General features: G+C 42.4%; 1 long non-coding RNA gene across 6 annotated transcripts in view; it reads left to right on the forward strand.

Moving 5' to 3' along the window:
* LOC118570628 overlaps positions 1-23,587 on the forward strand; it is a 68,058-nt gene that overhangs the window by 34,796 nt on the left and 9,675 nt on the right. For 3 of the 6 annotated variants that reach the window (XR_004943213.1, XR_004943209.1, XR_004943218.1), the window contains 5 exons: positions 3,084-3,184; positions 4,785-4,926; positions 5,028-5,182; positions 10,574-10,755; positions 10,888-11,307. This is a non-coding gene — a long non-coding RNA (uncharacterized LOC118570628). Of the gene's footprint in view, positions 1-3,083; positions 3,185-4,528; positions 4,927-5,027; positions 5,183-10,573; positions 10,756-10,887; positions 11,308-12,844; positions 12,966-23,587 lie in introns of those variants that run through there. The other 3 variants (XR_004943216.1, XR_004943215.1, XR_004943217.1) reach the window with 3 other exon arrangements.

Below are 23,587 nucleotides of genomic sequence, written 5' to 3' on the forward strand. Positions count from 1 at the left end.
CAGTGATGGGTTGTCACTGGGACATGTCAATCAAATAAAACTTTTCCTCCCCGAGTTGCTTTTGGTCATGGTGTTTTATCATAGCAATAGAAATCTAACCAAGATAAGAACTGTTGTAAGTAATGGCCACAAGAGCAAAAGAGGGGAACATGGGACCACAAGTTACAGCGAAGAGCCATAGACCTGGGCAAGCCACTCCTCTCTCAACTTTTTTCCTTCTTCTTCTTCTTCTTCTTCTTCTTCTTCTTCTTCTTCTTCTTCTTCTTCTTCTTCTTCTTCTTCTTCTTCTTCTTCTTTTTTACATGAAGGGTCCTGAGAAGATTTTCCAAATAAACTTATTTCTAAGGAACCCAGCAATCTCATAAGAATGATCAGCAGTGTAAATCAAGTCAAAACCCAGCAATTTCATAAGAATGATCAGCAGGGTAAATCAAGTCAAAAGTCATAGATGTTCCACACTCTCCAGCACCCAGAGCAGGTAGAGTATGTAACTGATGCCTGAATGAATTTCTCTGGGGAGAAGTTCTCAAGGTTGCTATGTGGATGGGTAGCAGGAAGAGTAAGGATAGGGAGATACATGCCAAGGTGTGGCTGGAAATGTTATGTGAAGAGGCAAATAAGATCGATCTCTTGCCCTTGACTGTTATCAAGGTAGAAGATGAATGAAATTTTGTATTCTAATCTGTCTAGCACAGCATACCATCTGCAATGGCTCTTTCTAAGTTCTACACACAGTGCTGATGTTTGAGAGCTTTGCCTTTAGGTAATGCCCTCAGAAGAAGTAAAGAAATTCAGGGGGGGTACTTCGAGGTATTTTAGGGAAGAGTCTGAGAAACAATCATAAAGTTTAACGAGAAGGAATCTTAACTGTTATACGATTTTCTTCCAAGAAGCAATTTTGGGTATAATATTTCAAGCGCTAAGCTACAAACTCAGTGACTAGACCTTGAATGCTTTTATTTGTGTCTTGGGGCTTCTCTTCCTTCAATTGAAAAAAAAATTATTAAGATGATTCTCCACAAAGATGAATGGGTACAGCATTGGCTGGCCAGCTCTCATAAAAACTATAGCAGCATAGAATCACTGAGATTAAGAACTAGGTTTAAAACATGGGAAGACCTAGTAATATCAGTGTCTAATTTGTAGCATTTATTTGATGAAGAAAAAGTTTATCATGGTGTGACTGGAATTTTACCTCCCAGTTGGTGTTGGAGATATTCATGGAAGTGTGTCCCACACAGATATTGGCAGTCACAGGACCAGTTCTCATATTAAAATGGAGTTTCAAATAAGAGCAAAGGCACAAACTAATTTACTTGAAGGGTAACAAAAAAGGTTCATACCTAAAAATAAATGTGATAGATTGGGCTTCGATGTTATGTGGCATTTCCTTTTAATGTTTTTAAACCTGAAATCCTCCTTAATTCTTGTAGATATGAATGTCAGCACTTGATGGTAAAAAAAAAAAATGGGTTTTGTATTTTATTTTACATCCTTAATGTCTAACACCTATTTCTTGGTATGTAGCAGACTAAGAATACTTTGTTAATATGTTAATGTGTGTGTGTGTGTGTGTGTGTGTGTGTGTGTGTGTGTGTGGTTTGTATGTGTGGTGTATGTGCACATGTGTGTGTAGGTGCAGAGGCCAAAGGAGGACACTGGGTCCATGTTCTATCCCTTGAGACAGGGTCTCTTACTGAACGTGGGGCTAAGCTGACAATCATCAAGCCTCCTCCATTCTCTCTCTGTGCCCCACAGCACTGGGGCTATAGGTCTTCATGCTTGTGAAGCATGTACTCATACTCACTAAGCTCTAGTTACAGCTTCAAGTTGTCAATTTATGATAGAGTTATAACAGAGTGTAATGTCTTACTATGCACACCCTTCCAATAACTGCATGGAATGGCCATTTATGCATTAATAAGGTAGCACTCCAGAGGCAGGCTGCATTTGGCCAATGTGAGGCTCATGCTGAAAAATGAGAAACCTTTAACTTGACATAACACTATGAATTTCTCATTCTCTTTGAACTGTCTGAAGGTGTGGCCCTGTATGTCACAGACACCTGTGACAACAATCATCTGGGACACAAGAGTAGTTGCTCTTATCAGAAAGCACATCTTCACTGGAGGACACCTTTCACAAGTATGAATGGTGGGCATGGAATACTGGTGCATACCTGTAATCTAAACACTAGGAAGGCTGAGGCAGGAGGATTGGGAAATTGAGGCCAGCCTAGGTTACATAGTTTGAGGCTAGTCTGGGATATACAATGAGACTGTCTTAAAATATATGACTGCCTTTATTCTTGGAGTTAGGGTCGGATCCCAGGTCCCAACTCATCCTCAATAGGCCAGTTGAAGAGACAATTTAATAGTGAAATGCACTAAAAGGAGATTTGTTCAATGTCACACACTGACTGAACAGACATGTGGAGAAGAACAAAGTGCTGATATCCCCAACTCAATCTTTGAGGTCCTGCCATGACATTTAGGCTTAAATAGAAGGCAGGAGGTGTGCACGACTGGTCTTGTTCAAGATGTGGTCCTGCCCATGATCATTATTTTGGCTCCAGTTTCTCCTATAAGGTGCTCTGCAAAGTAGTTTGAACTATGGGAAGTCTCTTCAGGGAAGACATGCTCCTTGTCTGGTTGATACCGGGCTTTTAGCCTTTTTCTTCTCCCTATATAGATTCCTGGAGAATTTTCAGTTACTTGGGATGCGTTGTCTCAAGAGTTTGATAGCCAAAGAAGTGATAAGGGTGTGCTTAGAATGTCTTCATTGTACCCCCACCATTAGGTCACATGCTGCACTGATGCATGGGGGCATTCCCTCATTTGTGGCTCCAACCTGGCATCAGTGTCCTACTTAACCATCTTGTCTATGGGACAATGCTGTGTTATTGTTTGAATCTGGAGTGTCCTTCAAAGGCCCATATTGGAGAGGGCTTGTCCTACAGCTAATGCGGTTATTGCGAAGTTGTGGGGCACTTAAGAGGTGGGCTGTACTGGCAGGAAGTTAGGTCATTTGGAGTCTCGCCTTGGAAGGGGATACTCAGACTCTGTATCTCTCTTTGTTTTTAGGTACCATATATGTTCTTCCTCTGTCTCATCTTCCCACCAGGATGTTCTCTGTCGTCGAAAGCCCAAAGATCACATCATGATGGACAGATGCCACTGTCACTGTAAGCCAGAATAAACGCTTTTTCTTCAAAGTTAATTTTCTTAATATCTAAAAAAATTATTTATTTAATTAATCTTTTAGAGTAGTGAAATGCTGAGTAAGGAGGCCCTTGCTATCCAAAGACAGTGTCAAGTATGTCCCATTGATTTCAACAAGCTAAAGATCCACACACGAGCTTAATCATTTCTTCCAGCCCAGCATAAAGAGAAAGTATGACCCTAGACTGGAGTGAATGGAGTGTGCACATTCCTTCGAGTTCACTGTGGCTCCTATGGGGATTGGGAAGGCTCCAAGCACTAAATAACCCTAATGATATCAGGTAGGGGCTCACCGGGGAGCTGTTGGAGAGTTTGTCAGAGCATATTAAAATACAATACATCCCCATAATCCAAAATGGAACATCAGTCCATCTGTCCATACATTCCTTTCTGATATTAAATTAGTCCAGGGGCTTTTCGAATTACATCATCTACTCAGGCCCCCTTCTTTAGTGAATCAAAATGTGGTGAGAATGGAGGGAAAATCAGAATAATGCACACTGGTGGAAGTTCCATAATTGAAATCATTATTGCTTCAGACACCATTGCTTTAATCAGCGGAATCATAAATCAATGCTTCTCACATGTGAAGGTTGAAAAATAAAGTGATGTTAAACAAATTGGTCCTCTTAAGAGGCATGATGCAATTGGAAACCACTGGAAATGGATAAAAAAGTGCTTTCTGAAGGGATACATCGCTCTAGCATTTTATCTTCCACTTAATTAAAAAAATATATTACCTGGTCCTTTCTTAGAAATTACATATTGGAGGTCTATAATGGCTGAGCCTTTAACCCATTAAAAAAATTTACTCTCAGGAACAGTTAATATTTGACGTTTAATTGCTTTTACTTGTTGGAGAAGAAAATATGTGTCTTTGCTTCCTTTCTTGATTGACTTTCTCAAAAATCACCTTGTGAGCTATGGAGACGGAGAGGAGAAATTGATCTTAAGAAATATTTAGTACAGATATATGTAAATGTATAGATATAGATAGATACAGCTTCTTCTGGGAGAGGACCTGGTATTGCTCTCAGCACAACTGTGTTAGGTAACACCTACCTAACTAGTAACCATCTCTAGTTAACAGCTCTGGTGCAGAGGTCTAGAGAGTCTGTGTGCTCGTCATGACCAAGTTGCATGCTTCTAGACATACTTTTTGGTAGGTGTAGAGAGATCAGTGGAACTACAACAGAATGCCATGCGGGAGCAGCTAGTTCTCACAAGCTATTAGCCAGTGCCTGATTCTGGGACTTTCACCACACCATCTGCAGAAACCTAATTAGGACTTGTGCTGTTTCTACAAGTCCTTCATGGTGATGGACCTAAAGGAGCCCTGTGTCACCCATGTCTACCTGGAAGAGCTTCTAATCAGAATTTTGGCATCAATGAGCACGGAGGCTTGGCTTCTTCTAGAACAATGCCCGCGTAGACTTTATGTGAATGTCCAGGCCTCACATTAGCAGAGCAACGGTGTTCAATGGAGGAAAGAAGCCGTTTGCATGATTTGCGCAAGTCAGAAGGTTTCCATTTCTTCATGGTCTAGCTTTCCTCCTTTTCCAGACAATAAATGCGACACTGAAGACCAAAGTACTTTTGCTTTCTCCTCTTCCTCCGTCATCTTCCCACAAACCAGGCATTAGTGAAGGCTCTTGAAATGCTGCACAAAGCAGCTGCTTCTCCAGATCATCCCTTCGGAGCTCAGGTGAGAGGCCTCATCGGGTTTCACCCTCTGCAGCGTGTGGTCACATAAGCCCTATGCCCCATCCACCTCACAGGGAAATATCTGATTGTTGGTCTCGCCAGGTTCCATTTCTCCTAGGACTGGTCCTGCTTGCTGGACCTTCTCGCTGTTGACTAACAGTGGACTCAACTGACTTCCGTGGGGATGATGGCACGGGAGGCCAGGAGGCTCTTCCCTTCTCTGACTTCATTCTGTTCATTCTGCCAGAACTGATAAGGTTAGCAACTGCAGGATGAGGGTGGGGGAATGGAGACAGGGGGAAGGAGGGAGAGAGAAAGCAAGGGGGAGGGAAAGAAACAGCTGGGGAGAGGGAGGGGGAGGGGAAAGGAGGGAGAGAAAGGAGGGAGTACCCTTCAGCCAGAGGTCAGAGAAAGTTGTTGTCAGGTTTCTCCTACACTTCCCTTCTAAAGTTGCTGTGATCCTCCCGACCCTCCCGCTCCCAGCCCTGGGCTGGGATTCCAGGCTGGAAAGGCCACACCCAGGATTTTTACATGTGGACCCGGGATGGGAACTGAAGTCCTCATGCTTGCTCAGCCAGCATTCTTACCCACTGGGCCACCTGTCCCCACCCCCCCCCCCCCCCCCCACCCCCCCACCCCCGTCCCGAAAAGCTGTTTCTGAGAGGAGTAGTGCAGTGCTGAGAGGAAGCTCCAGAGAGGACTCTGGCTTAGGGCCTGAGAAGGGACTCTCTATGGTTTACATGCTCATCCCTATAGACAGGAAACACACACAAGTCAGCACGCAGTTTACAAAAAAGTAGAATTTTTTCTTTCTTCTTGTTTTTTTTTTTTTTCCTTTGTCTTTTTCTATTTTCTCCTCCCGACCCCCACTGCCTAATGAAGAGTAGTGACATGGATGTGTCCATATTGCTGTTGTAGGGACCACTGGCAAGAGCCAAGAACTGTACTAACAAACAAAGAGATCCCCTTTCTCCTCTCTGTGTCTGGCTCTCACTGTCTCTCCCTGTCTCTCTCTCTCTCTTTCTCTACCCAGGGTTTCTTCTGTCTTAGGCTGTCCTCAAACTGTATGTAGCCAAGGATTAACCTAAACCTTGGATTCTTATGTCTCCACCACTGAGTGCTAGGACTGTACTGCTGTGCCCTGTTTGTACAAGCATGGGGAACGAACCCAAGAGTCATGCATGCTAGACAAGCAGTTTGCAAACTTGAGCTACACCCCGAGCCCTTAAACCTCTAAAAAATGGTTTTGCGGCTACCTCTAATCTTAAGATAATAAGATTATATACTGATCACGTGGAAAAGCACCCATGAAAGCTTCTGTCCAGGGAAAACAGGCAGACTTGTAAGGGCTTATCTGTAACTAATTAACAAAGTGTCCAGTAGCTATGAGCAGCAAGGCTTCAGTGTTTAAAGCCTTCCCTCTGGGTGAGATGTAGGCACTATGTGAATGATCTTCAGTTAAGAGAATCTAATTGATAATCTGCCAGTTAAAGGGAGGACCAAGAAACAACTCTTAGATTGCAGGTCCAAAGGTCTCTGTAAAGAGAGTGTCAAGATCCATTGGAGACTTTGCTTTTGGACTGGGGCCTAACACAGTGGTTTTTAAAACTTACTTTGTGTGAGAACATCTCTGAAAATATTAATGGAATTTGTGGCCCTTTCCCCTAGAGAAACACAACATCAACAACCTCTTTGGTGAATATATTTGATTTAAGATTCATTGATGGTTGGGGGGTTTTCAGTTAAAATTCCCTTTCAATTTTGCCAGCAGCGAGTTTTTTTTTTTAATTATTTATTTATTTATTTGTGTGTGTGTGTGTGTGTGTGTGTGTGTGAGAGAGAGAGAGAGAGAGAGAGAGAGAGAGAGAGAGAGAGAGAGAGAGAGAGAGAGAGAGAGAGAGAGAGAGGAGGGGGGAGTTAGGGAGACCCTTTTCCTAATACCTCAACTATAGACAGTTTCTTCAGAATGCATTTGACTCTTCAATGGCTGAAGGTTGTAAAGTAATGATACTAAATGATGCAGTTTCAGTATTTTTAAATATAGCATGCTTTTAAATTTTAATCCCAATTTTTATTCATGTGACACACACACACACACACACACACACACACACACACACACGTATGTGCTACCATGTTCATGTGGTAGTCAGAGGACAACTTTCAGGAGTCAGTCCTCTTCTGTGGGGTCAAGGGGTCAAATTCAGATTTTCAGGCTTTGTGGCAAGCACCTGTCCCTGATGGACTATCTCTCTGGCCTTTCAGTTTTTTGTTGAATACAAAATACTGGGTTTACATGGGCACTCAGATTTTGATGCATAGTTCAAACCTGCCATCAGGTCTTTAGGAGAGTGACAGTATACCCAGCACACTGTACCCACAATCAGAGGTTGTGCCTGGCAGTAGAACTGACTGACAGACAAACGCTTATCAGGGTGAGTGCACAGTATTGAGACTTACTTCACTTGGCCCACTTACAGAAAGGTAGCTTTGCTCAATGCCTATGTCATAAGTGCACATGTGTAAGACATAATTAATAGTTTTAGATGACACAAAATGGGGGCAGATGCCCATGCGTGAGGCTCCAAGAAGGTTCTGAGGCACAGGGCTTGGGAAGCCTGCTGCCAGCCTCTTGGCTGTCTTCTCTGGGCCTTTAATGAGATTATGGCCACCCCATGACTCCATCTCATGAAATAGTTTCATCATCTGGAAGATGGAAATTATTTTTACTCTTCCCAGTTTCTGAAATTGAAAAAAAAAATTCTCAGGTGCAAATCCCTAGAGGCTCCAAGTGCTCTTTCTATGTCACATGTAGAGGTCACTGGACTGTTGATGTCTACCCCAGAAACCTCCTCAGCTGTGCTCTCTGCCTATATTTCAGAAGACGGCAAAAATATGAGCATTCATGCATCTGGTCAATTACACAATGCTCCCCCAACAGGGGAAATTCCTTCCCCACTTCAGCTGGTGCACAGTTATGCCCTGGAGCCCAGGACGGACATGCCTTGTAACTTTTTAACCTAGTTAGTGTAACTGCCAATATTATTCCCGTTCATATAAATGTCTAATCCTTTCTTGAATCTTGCTCGACTATTTCCCTCAATAATATCCTGGAGCAGTGAATTCCGAAGATGCATTATACGCTGCTTTAAAAATATTTCCTTTATTTGTTTTAAATTTGTTGCTTTTTAACAGCCCAACATGGCCAGAGCTCTTGCCTTAAGTGGTACAGGATAAAGACAAAGCTTTCCTCTCCCAGCACCTTCTTAACTGTTCTCAGAACCCCATCTTCTCTCACTAGTTGCTGTTCTGTCATTTAAAATAGGAAGTGAGGTGATTTGACTAAGTGTTTTATTGCTACTCGGGACACATAGCAGGCATTGGCCCAAAAGCTTTCCTTGATATTCAGTGTGATTTATTAGATAAATATTTGCCCAGTACCTATTTGTGTAGGAACTGTTTCAGTTTTGGAGACATGGCTTTGAATAAGGCTAGGCCATTGTTCAGAGGGACCTGATTTTTCTCAAAAGGGAGTGGACAGTAAAATGGTAAGTTTATAAGATGCAGTTTCAGGGTAAAGGAACTATCCACCCTCCACATCCCTTCAATCAGATCTATTTTCTTACAGTATTTTTCTCTAAAATCTGTAGCACTATAATTATTTACATAGCATTTGCATTGTATTAAGTATCATGAGCGATCTACAAATGATTAATGTGCATGCAAGCATATGCATAAGTTATATCAAGTTCCATACCATGCAGGAGAATGGACTTGAACATCATGAGATTTCATGGTACTTGGAGGAGGGAATGTTTTTCTGAAAAAGGGGGTAGTTGGGCACAGCCACCTGTGAGTCATTTGTGTGGCATCGCATGAAGATGAGTTAGTACCCAGAGGTAGCTGTGCCTCTGCCTTTATTATTTGTTGATATGCGAATGAATCAAGGTTAAGAAAGGTCATCTTCATTACAAAGATCACCTAGTGAGTGACTCATTAGACCTGGGAAGAACAATTCTCCAAGTCAAGTGCTGGAATAGATTTGGCCAGTGAGAGTCCAGTTGCAAGACCTGACTGTGCTCTGTCTAGGCAGCTGGATGACCTTGAGCAGGTCACCTGATTGCTCCCACCCAAAGCATCTTCATCAAAAAAGGAAGCAAGTTTTCTTCTTTCTTGGGAATTTAAGTATTTAGGTACTGTTATCTGGAAGTTCTTTATATACTGCCAAATAGTGCAAATATTTTAGAACTTTGGTTTTTATTTTATTTTAAATTTTATTTCTTGATGCAGTCTTGTGTGGTCCATGCTGGCCTAAAAGCACTAAACAGCAGGGGATGGCCTTGAACTTCTGATCCCCATGAATCTGCCTCTCAAGTGCTGGAATTATTGGTGTGTGCCACCAGGTTCATGTATGCGGTGCTGGAGCTTGAACCCAGGATTTGGTCCGTTCTGGCCACACACTTTTCCAGCTTTTCCCAACTAAATTATATCCTTCAACACTGAGATCTGGTTATTGTGGCAACTGGTGTTCTTACACAGGATTTACCCCAGGCATGTGCCACAAGCCACATCCACAGCTGCAGCAACTATGTGGTCTTTCGTTCTTCCTTCTCTCCCTTCCTAGTTTTCTTATTTCCCTATTTTATTCCTGCCTCTATCGAAAGCCCATCATCCTGACAGTGCCCTCCCCCAGAGCCAGCTTCGGACAAGGTGGACTCATCGTCCTGAGATCCTTGTCGACTTCTTAAGAGTTTCTCACTTGTTGATACAGTGGACTGGAGGTAGATTTCAAATAGAAATTGTTTACTGCTAAATCTTCCGGGGTCAGGTTATCCAAACTTCTACATATAAAGGCAGAATCCTTGCCTGAATTTCTGAGTGAATACTTCCCTGGAAACCAGACTTCGACCTGATTACCTGTCTTTAGCTTCCCCTCCACTACATTCCAGCCCAGTGGCACATACCATTTCCTTGTGTAGCCACTTGGATAATTTTTAATTGATCCTTAATATACATGTCCATTCCCCCCCCCCTCCCCACCCCCCGTCCACTACTGAGGCAATTTGAAGTAGAGTCATGCTCAGCCTGGCATAATCATGTATTTAAAAGGCATCTCAATAAATTATTAGGATTGTTTACAAGCATGGTTCAAATTTACTGGCAAATTGCTTAGGCCTTGGTTTTAGGATTTAGCTGCTGGCCAGGCTCCTTCTGGGTGAAAATCTGAAATAGGAGAAGTTGCCCTTTGCTGTCCCTCACTGGCACTTCCTCTGCCTGGTTCCTGGCCTTTCAACACTCCCCTCCTTTCCCTGGCCTGAATAACTCTGAGGGGTTGTCAAGCCCTTTGCACCTTCATGTGAAGACGTTTCATGGGTCCCTTCCCAGATCTGCCCCCAACCACGGTGAGGTGTGCAAAGAAATAAATCTTCAATGGTATAATTTTAGATGCTCTGGCAGCCAGAGAGGGCAGCTATTTTGGGTTGTAGGGCTTTCTCCTTGACCTGAGGTGACACAGTTTTGCCTGTTGCTAGAGTAGCCAGCCAACCCTGCATAGTGTCCTTTTAGCTGCGTGTCTGTAGTAGCGAGGGTGGCTTTTTCATTACTCTACTAAGGTCTGTGTTCATCCCGAGTCTTATATTCTTGTACAGGGGCGTGACGCCATTGACAGGTGCCGCATAGGCTTGTGGGAGTGTATCGCTCCAGCACACCCTTTGGAGATGGTGCAGAAGGAACAGACTCTCCTCCACGTAGAAGATGGAGAAAAATTGATGGTCTGGTTTCTGTGTGTCCTTCAGTCTCCATTCTTTATCAGCTGCTTGGCCACCATTATGTGAGTCACTCCCACTTGGAGCCAGGCAGGTCTCCAGACCACAGGGTCTGTGCCTCGCCACCTACACTGCCTGGCTGGAAGCTGTGTTTTCCTGACGGCTCTTCTGACCACCCTGCTTGCTGTCTTCCCCAGGCTCCTGATGCAGCTGCTATCTGCAGACCTCCTGGACAGCCCAAGGAAGGGAGTAGGAGCTCCTGCTGTAGTTGGGTGGAACAGCGACCAGAAGGATTGAAGGTGGCCAAAAATAACAGTGCCTTCCAGATGAGGTGACCTCAGAGCCAAGAGCATCATGGGGTAGAGTATCTTGTTCCTAGTTTTATGACCTAAAAAGTACACAGAAGATTCAAAGATACTACAGAAAGAAGGAATAAAGTCTGCAGAGAACAAGGAAATGCAATTAGTTACCATTTTTTAAAAAATTGAGTTCCTTTGTGCACACTCATACACAAGAAAACATAGGCCTTTAATACAAGTATAAAGAGAGACCCAGATAGGTAGACAGATAGAACAAAATACAATAGAAGACCAAAAAGGAGAAACAGATACAGATAACACTGCCTTCCTTTGTTTTCTATTGAAATAAATTTAATAAATCTTCATTGAGAACAAAATATGTCTGGTCCCATTACCTTTCTGCACGGCATGTCACCCTAAACTTACTAGTATAAAAACACGGCCATCACTGTATCGTGAGCAGTCATGGTTGTGAGTGTCCACTGGGATGAGCTGGGTATTCTCAGAGGCTTTCAGGAGATTGTGGCTGGCAGGTAGCTGAGACTGACTTTCTTAAGGCTCACTGTCACACTTCTGGGGCCTGATGCTGGGCAGCCATTGTTCCACGATGTTGCAAGATGGGGCTGTCTGGTAGGATGCCTGAGCAGGAGCATCCTCTGCAGCCTGACCCTCATTGCCATCTCATTGTTATGTTTCTTACAGCTGCTCAGTGCTCCAAACATGAATGTCACAAGACAAGGTAGAAACTTAATCATGCTTTTGGTGTAGCTGAGTCATATGTTCTGTTGGTTCACGAGTCACAAGGTCAGCTCAGGGTCAAGAGGCGGACACAGAGATGTTTCTCTGAAGTTTCAAAGTGTTACGGCCCTTGTAAACATCTTAATACCTTTAAGATATCTAACCATGATGTCAAGTGCTTCCAGCTCTAAACCTCTAAGACTGTGGATCTAGTTGGAGCTATAAAAGTCCAGTAAAGGACTGGAAACATATCTCAATAGTACAACACTTGCCCAACATACAGGATACCCTAGTACCGCAAAGAAAAAAAAAAAAGTAATCGTGTGTGTTCAATGGCAAGGAATAAAATTTCCCCTGGCCAGGGCTGTGAGGCAACAGAGGAGTGTATACAAGGTACAAGATGATTCCTGGAAGGGCTGTGTGTTGTGGTGCACACCTATAATCCCAGCATGGTGTGTTGTGTGTATTTGTGTGTGTGTGTGTGTGTGTGTGTGTGTCTGCGGCAGGTGAATCTTTGAGTCTGAGTCCAGCCTAGGCCATTTACAGCTCTGACTCAAAATATAAAAGCCACAAACAACCCCACAAACTTTGCATACACAGAGATCACAGGCTGAGATCCAAAAAGGAAGCCTGTGGTGGCCACTTTACTACCATTGGAGAGACCTGAAGGTCAGTCGAAGGACACAGGGACAGAGTGGCTAGCGTCTTTAAGGTCTAGAATGCAGTTCTTGCTCAGGCCTGCTGCTTGCTTGTAGCAACATTCCCCATTACTGGCCTTCTCCTGCCTCACCTGGGTCCCACTAGCTGTTCTTGGTTTTGACTACATTATTGTGCTCTGGCTATAAAACTCTTCCCCATCCCTGAGTGTCCTGAAGCAGAGACTCTGTCCCTTATGTGTATGAAAGACTAACCTTGTGTCACTCTCCATACTTTCTGAAGACCACTAAGCATCTCCCTTCCCTTTCGAGTCTCATTCCTCAAGCTCATTGCTTTCAGTACCTATTTTTATTTTGCTTTTTCCCCCCTTAATGGCCCCTGTCCCTTGTCCTCTAGCATCCTGTCTTGTTTTCCACGTGTCTCATGCTTTTCCTCTCTGCTCTGGTCTGTCTTAACCTAGCAGCTAGTGGTCTGCCAATCACAGGACATCAGGCCCCAGCATGCACAGTGCCCAGCATCTCCTCCAGGTTCAGCTTTGACATCTTCCTGCGGAGAGTTTACTCCAGTCTCTGGACTTTCAGGTGAGGCTTGCTGTTCTATCTATGGTAAGCATATCCTCCATTCTGTCATCACTAAAAGCACCTTTTATCTGCACCTTTAGTCTCTAAATACCAACCAGGGTGGAATTCACCTTTCATCCTCATGGAGGCTGCTTTTCTTTTCTCTTAGTACAAAGCCACATATATCTACTGTGGAAAATTTAGGACATACAGAAAAGCAAATTTTATATTTATATTCACTGTTACTACCCTTTAATGTGGGGTCTTTTCAACATTCCCCTCTCCATATGATGGTGGTTTTTATAGACAAAACCCGGCACCACTTCGAGGGAAAATACTTTCTTCTCTGCCACTTGCTGGCTTGTAGAACCAGTTCTATGGAACGTCAGTGCCAGGCCCCAGCTGATTGGAATAGGCCTAGCTATCTGGGCCTGACTGGGTGTGTGTCTGTTCTTTCCTTGAGATCAAATCAGTTAGTATCAGAGACTGGACCTGTAATATCTCACAGAGGTAGGATTGGTCACTGTACCTGGAAACTCGAAGCTTTGCTGGAGAAGGTGGTTTGCAGGAGAGAATGGAGCAGACAGTGAGACTCTGAGGAAAGGTTAAAGGAGCAAGGTCTCTTTACTCCTGGCACCATCGTTTGCAGTGCATTTTCTCAAGTGGCCTTGCATCCTTATCTTGCCCCTGCCCTTGAGCAGTGTCTACCAGACTCTGATATTTCCATCTAACAATACCTCCCCAAGATGGTTGCTTTTTGTAAACTGCTTTGTAACGAATCAGATGCTAGAATTTTTCTGTGTATTATTTATTCATCCAGATTATAATTTTGAGTGTGGTGGGACAAGTACTATGTATTCCTGATATTTTTTTTTTGAGGGGGAGAAATGCACTTAATATGAGCATCTTGAGCTCTGGGGTGGAACAGTGTTGGGTTCACCAGCCCTTCCTTGTCTCCTTTGCTGTGTGATTTGGATGTATTAAACTCTGTTTGCCTCAGTAGTTTCATCTTTACAATGGCAAATCACAAGGCTAAATTATACAGTGAGTCTTAAAGTTCCTAGATTTAAAATTGAAATATAGCAGAGGATGACTGCAAATTCCTGATTCTCCTGCTTCCATTGCCCACGTGCTGGGTGATCTGGTTCTTGGCCCATTATTACTAACCATGAACCAGGTCCCTAGCAACAGTCCTCCTATTTCCAACATGATAAGCACAACTGTAAGAATAACTTCAGAGCTGAACATTTATGTGTTATTGCTCCTTGGACTAAGAGCCCCCATGTTGAAATCCTGGACCAGAGATCATGAGCATGAAAAGTGCATAACCATGGGCCCCAGTGGTAGTTTGAACAGGAATGGCCCCTGTAGACTCATGAATTTGAATGTTTGGCCCATAGGGAGTGACATTGTTAGGAAGTGTGGCCTTGTTGGAGTAGGTGTGGCTTTGTTGGAGGAAGTGTGTCATTAGGGGGTGGGCTTTGAGATCTTAAATGCACAAACCAGGTCTAGTGTGACATTCACTTCCTGCTGCCTGTCAATCCGGATGTTTAACACTCAGCTACTCCTCCATGCTTCCTGCCATGATGATAATGGATTAAACCTCTATAGCTGTAAGCCAGCCCAATTAAATGTTTTCCTTTATGAGTTGCTATAGTCATGGTGTTTCTTCATAATAATGAAACCCTAACTAAGACACGCACTATCACACTGCCTGTGACCTCCTTGAAAGGCCCGCTTCCCTAGTCTTTGCCATCCTTATATTTACCTTTCTTGTGGCTTTAGAGACAGTGCATTTCCTTCCGTGTCTGTGGTGTGATCTATACTTAGCTTCCAACAAAATGAAAATACTGTCACATCTGACCCTTGGGTCTCTTTCAGGTGAAATGTAAAACTATTCAGCCATTCACTTCTATGTCAGATATAGATTAGATTTAGAGATAAACAGGGCCTATGGATTAGATTTCCATCTGGAGGTGACTCCCAGGTGGCTAACCACAGAGGGGCTTTGCAGCCATTGTGTGAAAAATTCCAGATGGTTCTAAGGAAGTCAGATATTGGCTGAGTTTTGATGATATCTATATACTTCTTAGATTTTATAAAATGTTCTGAGAAATAGGACCATTTGGAACATAGACATTATTGTTCTTTGTTGTGTCTGGAGTTACGTGCAGACCATGGGAGAACATGGATATGGGACTGAGTAAGCTGCTTTTATTTGCTTATGCTTGCTTTTAAAAGACATCATCTCATTATGCAGCCTGGAACTTGCTGTACACTCCAGGCTGGCCTCAAACTCTCAGAGGTCTGCCTGACTCTGCGTGACACCACCATTCCTGATTTATGGGCTGATTCTTGAGACCCACAGTGAATTGGGCTCTCAGGGGAAGGAAAAGACTTCCTGTGTGCCCCTGGCCCTCAAGGAGCAGAATGTATTGGGGAAATAGAGGTACAAACAACTATAAGGGACAGGATGGGGCCATGCATCTTAAAGGAAGCCTAGCATTAAGTATTTCAAGAGCCAAGGTCTACACATTAGCCATTAAGCCCTGAGTTTTGTATTTGTTTCAAAGTGATAGAGCTCAGGTTTTTCTGTTTGTTTAATGTACTTTTCAACAATGGCCAACAGGGAATTTTTAGTTGAAGATTTCTGTCTTTGGAAAAATGGAAGAATTGGCAATATTGATAACCAGGTAGCAGTCAGAGGTAGTATCAGTAGTGAAGAAGGGTTGACTTAGTAGTCAATAGAGGAGTTTTTCTTTGTTATTTTAAACCATTGTCCCTACTACCCTATGTTGTCTTACCTTGTACTGCCTTACCCATTTCTGCTAGTTGTATGTGAGCTGCAGCCAGAGTTTAGGGGAGAAGACCCTGTTCTTTGACGAGGTGTTGGGGAAGGCTCAGTAGGTTTTGCCAGAGAGGAGGCATGGAGGGTGAGCCGGAATTTAAAATGTCTGGGGTTAAACACAGAAGGGCCCTTGAAAAGCAGTACGGAGACTAAGAGAGTGTGGGCATTTACTGGATTACTGATAGGGTGACAGCTACAAATCTTTCACAAGAGTTGGATTATACACAACATAGTATGTGTGCAGGACCTCACTAAAGCCAGATCCACAGTAGAGGTGACATGGATGAGATGGTTCAGGTGGGAGAAATGAGTTCAGAGACTGCCCACAACCATCACATGAGACAGCTGAAGGGGAACACCAGGCTTTGCTAACTGCAGAGTTCACAACCTCGCCATGAGGATCCTGTGCTTAAAGGTTGCATTTGGAGCAACACTGGGAGCCACTGGAGGAACTATGGGAGAGCAGAGTGCTTAGAGGCAACCGTCATGGCCATGCAAGAGAGTTCTCCCCCAAGGGAGCCTCAGCTCCTTTGGAGGAGGGTCTTAAAGTGGGAAATCGTGTCATCGTAGACCAGTGAGAGCCTTTTCATGGAGCCTTCTAGCCACATGGTTTTTGCCGCCTTCCTTGAATTCCTGGATACTTTGTGCTTCTTTCCCAGGACTTGCTTGTGCTATGCTCCCTAAGAGCTGAATCCACGGTCTTGTAGCTAGTGTATTTTAAGTTCCTTAGGGCAAGAGGAATTATGCTTTATTTACCCGTGTGTATGTGTATATACAAGTATGTGATACACACACACACACACACACACACACATACACACACACATATATATATACACATATATGTGTGTGTGTATGTGTTTATATATATGTATGTTTATATGTTATAGATAGCATTATTGAATCAATCTTTGGTAAATGAATAAGTTTCAAAATTGTTTTTTCCAGTTCATTCCTCCTTACGCATGGAGTTTGGGAGTTAGTGGCAAGTTAGATACGTTTTCTTTCAAAATCTGAAAATAATTTCCTTAAACAATCTACTTGAAACTACTTTGAAATGTAAGGAAAAGGAAGACTGGGAAGTTGTTTCAAAACAGCAAAGCTTTTAAGAGTCAATGTCACATTTATTGCTATAAAATATTTTTCTCTCTCTGTTAGACATCTGGATCTCATTACGTACAGTATTGGGTACTTGAGTTCACCAGCCCTTTTGCATACTAAGCAGGGTGCACACAATGTCCCCACAGACATCCACCAGTACACATTTGCACCGTGTAATTCTTACTTTATATTTACAGATGACTCTTCTATCACCGACTCGATGTTTCCTGTTACAGTTTTGAAGTTCTTTTTTTTCTCACTTACCTTTAGGACCAAATTATGTACATAGGAAGGATAAAGAGCTTCAAAACGCGATGCCTTTTGCTTTCTGTTTCATATGGTCCAACTATCTGTAATCTAGTACTGAAGTCAAGGAAACAGCAAAATTTTAAGTCTATATTTACTAGTAACATTGACCCAGAAATGAGAAACACAATATGGAATGTTTGCTAATGAGTCATGAATTTCCTTATAATTGCTTCCACATTTGGGATAGTTCCCTTAAACCGTGTAATCTGGACATATCCTGAAACAATCCCATGTGTTGTAAATGATTTTGTTTGATTTCTTGGGTTACTGTTAAGGGCTCATTTTCTGGTTCATTTCATTTTCTTAAAGAAAACCACACACTCATGTGCGTATGCACAAACAACAAGGGGGACATACATGCCGCTGTGACTTTTTTTTTGCCCCAGTCTCCATATTTTCAAACTAAAATAATTATGAGACCAAGAGAAAAGCCTTCATCATTTGGTTTGGAAATCAAACTAATCGCACCAGGGAAGACTATTTTAGGGTCCCAATTCATTCTCTGAGAATTAAAGCCAAGGTTGAGCAATGTATCAACCAGCAGCCGTCTGTCCCCTTGCTAGGCTTCAGAATCCATAATGGGAGAGACAGATACAACCAGCATTCAGTACAGTAATAATGGAAAATTAAATACGACTTTTAAAAACTGCTCACATTATAAAGTGATCTATTAGCATTATGTGACTGGAGCACTTAACGTGACTGATTCTAATTGCAAGACTTGGCCCATAGCAAGCGTTAAAGAGCTGCGAGAGCGTGAAGGCATTTTATCTCTTTGGAGATGTTTTAAAGTGGGTTTCCTCTGGAACACAACTTCATGCCTGCCGCACAAAAGGTTGTGTGGATGGAAGCTCTCCGTTCAGATAGAACCAGAGGTAATTATAGCTTCTCCTTTGATTCAGTCAATCAATAAGTCAAGTAGCAGAAGCATCTATGCATGCGCCCTCCCTTTCATTTGCAGCTCTTGGATATTGTGCAGAAGATGCAAGACCTGATGCCTGCCCCTGATGTGCATTTCCAGGGAGCAGAGAGGTTCTGCCATCACTCCAGATCCTTCAGAGTGTCTTTGAGCCACACTGGTGGGTTGGTAAGATGAAGCTACCCTAGCTCACCTTGAGCTGAGACTAATTTGCATAGGTTATCCCAACAGTGGGGAATCTGAGCACACACACATACCATAGATGTACCTACTGAAGAGTTTACCAGGTTCAGAAAAAGGTACAGAAATGAAGGATGCCATTCAGCTTCAAATGTGACTATGTTTATGATGGCTAAGGTTTTTATCTATCTATCTATCTATCTATCTATCTATCTATCTATCTATCTATCTATTTTTCCTAGCTTTAGTTTTCATCTTGCTGAAGACAGAAGGCATATTAACTGAGTGTCATTGGAAACTGTAGACTTTATGCCTTTACACCAAGGACATTCTTGTTGAATGTCCACATTTAAGTAGGTTAAGCTGTGCTGAAATGTTTCCCCCATCTGCATGCATAGAGATTTCTGGTTGGTGGTTTTCAGATATTCCAGACCACAGAAAAAAATTGCCACAATAGAGTTCTTAATTTTAAAGTGATGACCCACATAGCTATCTAAGTAGCCAACAGCAAGCTTTTACATAATTGATTAAAAACCTGAGTGAAACTGTTAGGCTATGGACATCAACTTTATTTTAAATTTATTATTCTTACTGCTGTCCTGAGCTATAAACCAAGGGCCTTAGATATCCTAGGCAGATGTTCAACCACTGAGCTACAGCCCCAACCATCAATCTTGTTTATTTAAAGGGTCTATTTTTAAAAGATAACATTAATTTTGAAAGGACAACACTCGGTAGAAAGAAATTTAAAGGCAGTTTGACTTATTATCAAGTGTTTTTTTTTTTTGTTGTTGTTGTCTTTTTTTTGTAAAGTTTTTGTTAACTGTACCTTATAATTGCTTCTTGTCTTCCAAAGTCCCAAATCTACAAAAGGGAGCAGACATGTTTACTGTTGACCTGGATTAGGAGAGCAGGCAACAAGAAGCTTGTGACCATTGGCACTTTGTTAATAGAAGCATCATTTTAACAATATACTAGCATATCTTAAATTCCAACTTGGCTGAACACAAAGAATGGTGGCCAGAATCTGGCCATTGCCTTTTTCACATAGAAACTAGTACATGAATATGTAAGTCTACATACTGCTTGCTTGAGGATGGCAAAATGGCTCACGGTAAAATTCTTGATGAAGAAATGTGAGGACTGAAGCATCTATCTAATTATTCTTTCAATAAAAAATAGGGAGTCAGATATTGGGCTAAAAACCTTATCAGATATGTAGTGGAGAAATGATCCACTGACCTCTTTTCTCTCTCACGCCTTGATCCAAAAGGTCTTAGCCTCCTAAGCCCCTGCCTACTACTTCCTGTATCTCTCTATATGTCCTGGGTCCTCCAAAACCTCTATGGCTAATTTTGGTCAGCTAATAGCTAGTTCTATCCTCTGATTAAAGGTAAACTTTATTGACCATCTCAGGAGTGTCAGAGTGGCGATCAAAATATCTCACAATAGAGGGTTCCAGTTTGGATCTCTGGAACCAGATAAATCTGGTCACAGTACCTCATCTGTAATCCTAGTGCTCTGATGATGAGATGGGAGGTGGAGAATTCTTGGAATCTCATGCGTGAGCTAGCCTGGTGTACTCAGAGATGAACGAAAAGCGACCCTGTCTTAAATAACATGGGAGGTAAGGACCAAAATTAATGGTTGTTGTCTGACCTCCACACATGTGCCTCGGCCCATGCACACTTGTGTCATACATATGAACACACACACACACACACACACACACACACACACACACACACACAGACAGAGAGAGAGAGAGAGAGAGAGAGAGAGAGAGAGAGAGAGAGAGAGAGAGAGAGACTTTATTTTTTGATAGTGATGGTGTGGATTGGATTCAGGGCCTTGTGCATGCTGCTCCTTAGACTCAATGTACCACCATGAAGAGCTTCTCTCACCAATGAACACTGGCAGTGTGCAGGACTTTCTGATAATGTGGCTTTACGCATCTTGTGGTTGGCTAATGAGGTAGAGTTTTTCACACTAATGAAGATCTCTTATGTGTTTTTGCTTCAATAAACTGACAAGACTTATATCAAAGGCCAAATGTGAAACAATCCTTTTGATACATGGGAGATACAAGGATGAAAATTTGGATGTTTCCCTTCAGGAACTTACAGGAAGGGATAGGAAGAATCCACAATTAAAACAGGGTGTGAAATATCATAGCATAAAGAACAAATCAAACCCTCAAGCATCTACAAGTGCTTGGCACTACATCAGGCATTCAGGATAGAGCAGTGAATGTATGATGAGACATACTTTTCTTTCTTCTTCTCTTCCCTCTTCCCTGTGGATTCACTGTCACATGCAGAGGTCAAGACCACGAACAAGAAATGTCAACCACACACTCTAATAGGAAGCCATGGTTCTGAGTGGGTAGCTCCTAGTCATATCAAAGGCTACAGGAAAGTGACTGAGGGCATGACATGTGCTCAAGGTGAATGTGAAAAGAAGTTGAGAATGAGTACTTATGAGATCTTAGGCTCCATCTAGTCCAGTGGTTCTCAATCTTTGTGTTGCAGCCCATTGGCAAACTTCTATTTCCAAAAATTTGTACATTAAAATTCATAACAGTAAAAAAATTACAGTTATGAAGTAGCAACAAAAATAATTTTGTGGTTGGGGGTCACTATAACATGAGGAGCTATATTAAAGGGTCGCAGTGTTAGGAAGGTTGAGAACCACTGCTCTAGTCCATTCCCAAAGACCTTCTATAGCATGAGTGAGCCTCTGCATTTCCTCAGATGGCTTTCTGTCACAAAGGCAGTTGTTGTTCCCTAGAAGTGACTCAAGTGGATTTCCTATCTGATATCAAACACTGTGCTGACAGGCCTGGCCCTGGGCTCACACAGGACATGGCAGGAGACAGACTGCTTTACAGTAATCTTTGCCTTAGCCTCCTCATAGTCCTCTCTATTCCAGGTCCTGGAGGTCTAGTCATGCTGGCCTGCTAATGCTCCTTTAATCTTCCAGGCTGATACCTACCATTGGACCTTCCCACATTCTGTTCTCAGAAATGCTTTTCCCTTTAGAACACTTCCATCTCTCATCTCACTCCAGACTTCTCTTTCATAGTTTCCTATATGGAGGCATTTATCTAAATTAACTGTCCATCATGAATCCCACTGTATTCTTATTATATTTCATGCACAAATTATAGCAAACTATTTCACACTCACTGGCCTGAATATAGAATGGTTTTATCCACCATTAAACTGAAAGTTCCATGGAGTAGGGTATAATGCCCACCTTTTGATTATTTGTTAAGTTTTGTTAAGATAGATGTACTAGTCAGGGTTCTCTAGAGAAACAGAACTGATTTATATATATATATATAAACAGGGATTTATTTGGCTAGTTTATGGGCTGTGGGTCCAGCTAGTCCAACAATGGTGTCTACTAATAGAAAATCCAAGAATCCCATAGTTACACAGTCCACAAGGCTTGGATGTCTCAGGTGGTCTTCAGTATATGTTGGAATCCTGAAGAAGTGTGCTCTAATGTCAGTGAAGGATTGAACTTGTCAGCAAGAGTGAGGGCAGGCAGGAAAAGAGAGAAAGTGCCTCCTTCTTCCATATCCTTTATATCGGCTGCCATTAAAAAAGTGTGGCCCAGATTCATGGTAAATCTTCCCACCTTAAAATATTCAGATTTATGGTGGGTCCTCCCACCTTAAATGATTCAATCAGGAAAAGTCTCTCCCAGGGGTACCCAGCCACTTCAATTTTTAGCTTATTCCATATGTAATCAAGTAGACAACCAAGAGTTACTATCACAATACATAATCTACAACACACCATTGAATAAATGAATGAAAATCTAAAGAAACAAGCCTTATTATTATTGTAAGATGCAGTAAGGTTCCAGATGAGCTCAGGAAGTGTTTTTTGTTTTTTTTTTTTTTTTTTTTTTCTAGACAAAGTTTCTCTCTGTGTAGGCCTGGCTGCTCTGGAACTTGCTCTGTAGACTAGGCTAGTCTTGAACTCACAGAGATCCCCCTTCCTCTGCCTTCCAAGTGCTGGGATTAAAGGCATGTGCCACCACTTCCTAGGTCAGGAAGTATTTATATACTTTCCTGGGCTTGTTTGTTTCATGCTTATCTCTGGGGTTTTCTCCTGCTTGTTCATGCAGCTATACTTTCTCTTAGGGAATCATGGTAGTATTGATTTTGCTTACTCCTGTGGCTTCTGCTTTGGACGTAGTATTTAATACCATTATCATCTCAAGACTCTTTCAAAATGGAGCTAGCCATTTATTGAGTGTCCAACTCTGGTTGAAGCTGTGACCATTCATTTGCCAGGAACACCCTGCTGCTTTGCTAAGAGTTCTGTGCATGGCTATCTGGCATGTTGGCAGCCCTGAACATGGGAGGGCCACTGAAGCGAGAAGATCTAGCATATCTTTGAAAACATATATGTGTTTTGGATTCAGATCTAAATCGTGTCTTCATGACTTCACAAAGGGAAAGGCCTTTGCTGAAATGAAGGAGGTTTATATATGGAGATAAAAATCAAAGAGGTCTTTGGGGAAAGGATAAAGAGACATTTCTGAAATGACTTTATTGGTGACCAGGATTGAGTCACTTAGAGGGGAGTATGGGACATAGGGTGAGGCTGAGGAAACATATGCCAAGTCTGGCAGAGATGTTTGGTGACAAGACTCAGTCAGGTTTCTGCCCATACAGATTCACATCACTTGGCACATCCAGTTCTTGAACTGTGATGAGTGATCATCCCCATGAGTCTCAAATACAAATTGTCTGTATAAAGGCTTCAGTTCTGTGACTGAGGTACAATCCTTCTAAGTGTCTGTTGGGAATGTACCATAGATTATCCACCTGACATGTAAGCAGGTAAGTAACAGTGAATCGTGATTTGTGACTTTCTAGTTTTTATTGAAGTATCTGTGTATGCATGTGTTTGTGTTTGCATGTACACTAGGTACATCTTTAACTCATTTGTTAATCTTGGCCACATATAAATTAGGATCACTGGGTTTTTTAAGCACTGAGAGCTGTATAGTCCTGCAGCTGGGGAGGAGCTAGCTATGGAAGATGCAGCAGAGCATACCAGTGACTGCTAAGATTTGGGACTCAATACTCTGAGGACAAGGCTTGCATTTCCGTTGACTAGTGTGTGGGTTTGGGTAAGTCACATCACCTTTCTGCATGTGGTTCAGTTTGCTACTCTTGCCTTTGGAGTAATAGCACAATTATTAGTCAGGCTTGCTAATGCAGACCTATAATCCCAGCTTCACAGGATGCTGAATCAGGGAGAT

The sequence above is a fragment of the Onychomys torridus genome, chromosome 1 (genome assembly GCF_903995425.1).
Source record: "Onychomys torridus chromosome 1, mOncTor1.1, whole genome shotgun sequence".
Lineage (NCBI taxonomy): Eukaryota > Metazoa > Chordata > Mammalia > Rodentia > Cricetidae > Onychomys > Onychomys torridus.